Below are 6,000 nucleotides of genomic sequence, written 5' to 3'. Positions count from 1 at the left end.
GGGTAGGTGCACCAAAAAATGTATACATTTAAGCATGTAATGGGCAAACAAAAAATGAGGTATACCCGAAGGCACAGCAGTAGTACTTAATGTAACTTTACTTCTTAAATGTTAATGTTTTACTGTTTAATAATTTATACGCTTCTTATATGTTGTTCAAATTCTTTTATCAAAATACCACTGACAGCGCAATGCACGATAACATTGACTGAATACACCATACGCATCCGCCCACGGCTGCCCTGCTGTGCGCAGATAGGAGTTGATTCTACAATAAAATAAAATAAAGATAAAAAGACTAAAACAATCATCACCCATAAAGCGGATAGTAGACGTGACGTACTATATGTGTACCACATTTCAAGTGTATAGGTGCAACGGTTTGCGAGCTACAGGTCATTTAAAATCCTGGACAGACACACAAATTGCCACGGTAGCAAATTACAGAAGAAGATTTTACTGTTTAATAATTTATATTAATATAAAATGTGCTTCTTATATATTACTTCATATTCTCATATGATAATGATGTTAATGTTTATATTGATTTCTGTGTTATTAAAACTGCATGTATGTGTGTATATGTATATATACAGTAATCCCTCGCTATATCGCGCTTCGCCTTTCGCGGCTTCACTCCATCGCGGATTTTATATGTAAGCATATTTAAATATATATCGCGGATTTTTCGCTGCTTCGCGGGTTTCTGCGGACAATGGGTCTTTTAATTTCTGGTACATGCTTCCTCAGTTGGTTTGCCCAGTTGATTTCATACAAGGGACGCTATTGGCAGATGGCTGAGAAGCTACCCAGCTTACTTTCTCTCTCTCTCTTTCTCTTGCGCTGACTTTCTGTGATCCTGACGTAGGGGGTGTGAGCAGGGGGGCTGTTCGCACACCTAGACGATACGGACGCTCGTCTAAAAATGCTGAAAGATTATCTTCAAGTTGCTATCTTTTGTGCAGCTGCTTTCTGAAACGACATGCTGCACAGCGCTTCGCATACTTAAAAGCTCGAAGGGCACGTATTGATTTGTGCTTGAAAAACAAACTCTGTCTCTCTCTGTCTCTCTCTCTCTCTTTATCTGCTCCTGACGGAGGGGGTATGAGCTGCCGCCTTCAACAGCTTTGTGCCGCGGTGCTTCGCATACTTAAAAGCCAAACAGACAGAAATGCAAACAAATCAATAGGGCTATCTCTGTGACAGTCACTGCTCCTGACACGCACTCCTTTGAAGAGGTAGATATGTTTGCATTCTTTTAATTGTGAGACGGAACTGTCATCTCTGTCTTGTCATGGAGCACAGTTTAAACTTTTGAAAAAGAGACAAATGTTTGTTTGCAGTGTTTGAATAACGTTCCTGTCTCTCTACAACCTCCTGTGTTTCTGCGCAAATCTGTGACCCAAGCATGACAATATAAAAATAACCATATAAATATATGGTTTCTACTTCGCGGATTTTCTTATTTCGCGGGTGGCTCTGGAACGCAACCCCCGCGATGGAGGAGAGATTACTGTATATATATATATATATATACTAGCAAAATACCCGCCCTTCGCAGCGGAGAAGTAGTGTGTTAAAGAGGTTATGAAAAAAAAACGAAACATTTTAAAAATAACGTTAACATGATTGTCAATGAAAGCCCGTTTCACTCAGTAAGTCTTATGTGTGTGTTTATGTATGTGTGTATATATATGTAGATGTGTATATGTAGATATGTATATATATGTATATGTATATAAATGTTTATGTGTGTGTGTATATTATATATATAATATATATATATATATATATATAAAAGACAGCAACAGTTATAACAATGACAACACAATTACATTGACAATCATGTTACGTTATTTGTAAAATGTTTCCTTTTTTTTTCATAACCTCTTTAACACACTACTTCTCCGCTGCGAAGCGCGGGTATTTTGCTAGTATATATATATATATATATATATATATGCATATGTATATATATGTGTGTGTGTGTGTGTATATATATATATATCTATACTAATAAAAGGCAAAGCCCTCACTGACTCACTGACTGACCGACTGACTGACTCACCCATCACTAATTCTCCAACTTCCCGTGTAGGTAGAAGGCTGAAATTTGGCAGGCTCATTCCTTACAGCTTACTTACAAAAGTTAGGCAGGTTTCATTTCGAAATTCTACGCGTAATGGTCATAACTGGAACCTGTTTGACTGACTCACTCATCACTAATTCTCCAACTTCCCGTGTAGGTAGAAGGCTGAAATTTGGCAGGCTCATTCCTTACAGCTTACTTACAAAAGTTAGGTAGGTTTCATTTCGAAATTCTACGCGTAATGGCCATAACTGGAACCTGTTTTTTGTCCATATACTCTAATGGAGGAGGCGGAGTCACGTATTGCGTCATCACGTATTACGCCTCCTACGTAATCACGTGAACTGAAAATGAGGAAGAGATTTACAGCACAAGTCAAACGCGGGAACGAAGGTAAATGACGTTAATTGTTGACTGTCTTTTAATACTGTGTAAGCATACATATTAACACATGTGCAATTAAACGTGTGCATTTACGGGGTGATTTCTCAGGCTTAAAAGCTCGCCTTTTATTAAAAAGGTAAATGCAAAGTCTTTTCATTCTGAAGGGCACAAACCACGTTAGATTTCAGCTGCTAAACGCGCAAAAATGTCAGTACACCAGATAAATAAGCGCAACATATTATCAGTTGTATTGTATGCTTACAATACATATAAAAATGTGTTAATCGTTAACTAATATTATGGGATGGTGTTTTTCGACTCGCGCCTTGATTTAAACGATTGCATGTCTTGGTGGGTTTGCGTAGCTTATTGTCAATATCTTTACACTTCTTTTTAAGACTTAATTTAAAAAGGTTTTCTTTTCTTCTTAATTAAAATTTAAAAGCAATACTTCACCGCTGCGAAGCCCCTCTAGCGCTCATGTCCGAGGTTTGATTACCGTAAGCGAGTGCAGTGAGTGTGTACGCCTGATGAGCCAAGAATAAGGGGGAAAGACGTGTAGCGTACTCTTTGCATTATTTGACAGTAAACTATTTTCATCCATTCTATGATCTGCTTCTCACAACTGAAGGCACCGTGGCTGATGTTACCTGACTTGCTGGCCAGCCATAAGTGTTACTTGGTAGGTAACCACCCACTCACTTCACTCCCTTACGGGAATCGAACCTCGGACGTCAGCGCTAGAGGCGAAGCCCCTAAAATTGCGCCACGGCGTGTGGTTCGTTTATTTGACAGCATGTAGATCGGGGTAATTACATTCACGGCATTCGTAGTCTGATTCACAATCTGATTGTATGGGTGGTTACCTACCAGGTAACGCTTATGGTTAGCCAGCAAGTCAGCTCGAAGTGATCACTCGAGTGAAGGCAGCTTCACAAAAAAACAGATCCTTAACAAACTGTTATTGGTATATTTTCCATCAATTTAAAAAGCTTTTCTTCTTAATAAAAATTTAAAAGCAGTACTTCGCCGATGCGAAGCGCGGGGATTTGAGCGACTGACGCATACAGACATATTCATGAGTGCAGGTACTTCAGAAAGAAAGCACCGTGTAAACCTAAACTTTAAATTAAGTTCATAGACCTACAAAAGGTTGCCATTGATTTGAGGCAAGATTGCTTTTCTCATGTACAACTATACGTTGCATTCTTAACAGTAAGCTTGCACAGCTTGGTCATATTACAACCTGAGTGCTGAACTGACGTCGTATACAAACAGAACTATAACAATTGTAATAAACAAACAAAAAAAAAAAAGCGAAGAACCCTTGGATTTAATAAAAAGGCTCCTTCCTTGGCGAAGCAAGGAAAAAGGAAGACCTTATATGGCGTTTGTTTATAAAACAGAGGAAAAGCTGTGTTAAGGCTGCTTCACAAAAAAACAGATCCTTAACAAATTGCTATTGGGATATTTTCCCTCAATTTAAAAAGCTTTTCTTCTTAATAAAAATTTAAAAGCAGTACTTCGCGGGGATTTAGATATATATATATATATATATATATACAGTAATCCCTCCTCCATCGCGGGGGTTGCGTTCCAGAGCCACCCGCGAAATAGGAAAATCCGCGAAGTAGAAACCATATGTTTATATGGTTATTTTTAGAATGTCATGCTTGGGTCACAGATTTGCGCAGAAACACAGGAGGTTGTAGAGAGACAGGAACGTTATTCAAACACTGCAAACAAACATTTGTCTCTTTTTCAAAAGTTTAAACTGTGCTCCATGACAAGACAGAGATGACAGTTCTGTCTCACAATTAAAAGAATGCAAACATATCTTCCTTTTCAAAGGAGTGCAAAGCAAGCAGTCAAAAAAAAATCAATAGGGCTTTTAAGTATGCGAAGCACCGCCGGTACAAAGCTGTTGAAGGCGGCAGCTCACACCCCCTCTGTCAGGAGCAGGAAGAGAGAGAGAGAGAGAGAGAGAGAGAGAGAGAGAGAGAGAGAGAGAGAGAGATAGCGAGAGACAGATAAAAAAAATCAATACGTGCCCTTTGAGCTTTTAAGTATGCGAAGCTCCGTGCAGCCTGTCCTTCAGGAAGCAGCTGCACACAGCCCCCCTGCTCACACCCCCCTACGTCAGCGCAAGAGAGAGAGAGAGAGAGAGAGAAAGTTAGCTGGATAGCTTTTCAGCCATCTGCCAATAGCGTCCCTTGTATGAAATCAACTGGGCAAACCAACTGAGGAAGCATGTACCAGAAATTAAAAGACCTATTGTCCGCAGAAACCCGCCAAGCAGCGAAAAATCCGCGATATATATTTAAATATGCTTACATATAAAATCCGCGATGGAGTGAAGCCGCGAAAGGCGAAGCGCGATATAGCGAGGGATCACTGTATATATATATATATATATATATATATATATATATATATACATGTGAATGTATGTATGTATGTATATACATGTGAATGTATGTATGTATGTATATATGTATGTCTATATATGTATATATATATATATATATGTACATGTGTAAATTTGTATATGTATATATATATGTATATGTGGATGTGTATATGTATATACAGTAATCCCTCCTCCATCGCGGGGGTTGCGTTCCAGAGCCACCCGTGAAATAAGAAAATCCGCGAAGTAGAAACCATATTTTTATATGGTTATTTTTATATTGTCATGCTTGGGTCACAGATTTGCGCAGAAACACAGGAGGTTGTAGAGAGACAGGAACGTTATTCAAACACTGCAAACAAACATTTGTCTCTTTTTCAAAAGTTTAAACTGTGCTCCATGACAAGACAGAGATGACAGTTCCGTCTCACAATTAAAACAATGCAAACATATCTTCCTCTTCAAAGGAGTGCGCATCAGGAGCAAAGCCTGTCAGAAAGAGATAGGAAAGCAAACAAATCAATAGGGCTGTTTGGCTTTTAAGTATGCGAAGCACCGCGGCACAAAGCTGTTGAAGGCGGCAGCTCACACCCCCTCCGTCAAGAGCACAGAAAGAGAGAGAGAGACAGAGAAAAACAAGCAAGCAAAAATCAATACGTGCCCTTCGAGCTTTTAAGTATGCGAAGCACCGTGCAGCATGTCATTTCAGGAAGCAGCTGCACAAAAGATAGCAACGTGAAGATAATCTTTCAGCATTTTTAGACTAGCGTCCGTATCGTCTAGGTGTGCGAACAGCCCCCCTGCTCACACCCCCTACGTCAGGATCAGAGAAAGTCAGCGCAAGAGAAAGAGAAATGTAAGCTGGGTAGCTTCTCAGCCATCTGCCAATAGCGTCCCTTGTATGAAATCAACTGGGCAAACCAACTGAGGAAGCATGTACCAGAAATTAAAAGACCCATTGTCCGCAGAAATCCGCGAACCAGCAAAAAATCCGCGATATATATTTAAATATGCTTACATATAAAATCCGCGATGGAGTGAAGCCGCGAAAGGCGAAGCGCAATATAGCGAGGGATTACTGTATGTAGATGTGTATATGTAGATATGAATATATAAG

This window comes from Erpetoichthys calabaricus, chromosome 3, assembly GCF_900747795.2.
Source record: "Erpetoichthys calabaricus chromosome 3, fErpCal1.3, whole genome shotgun sequence".
Lineage (NCBI taxonomy): Eukaryota > Metazoa > Chordata > Cladistia > Polypteriformes > Polypteridae > Erpetoichthys > Erpetoichthys calabaricus.
The sequence above is the reverse complement of the archived record's forward strand: the minus strand, read 5'-3'. Positions refer to the sequence as shown.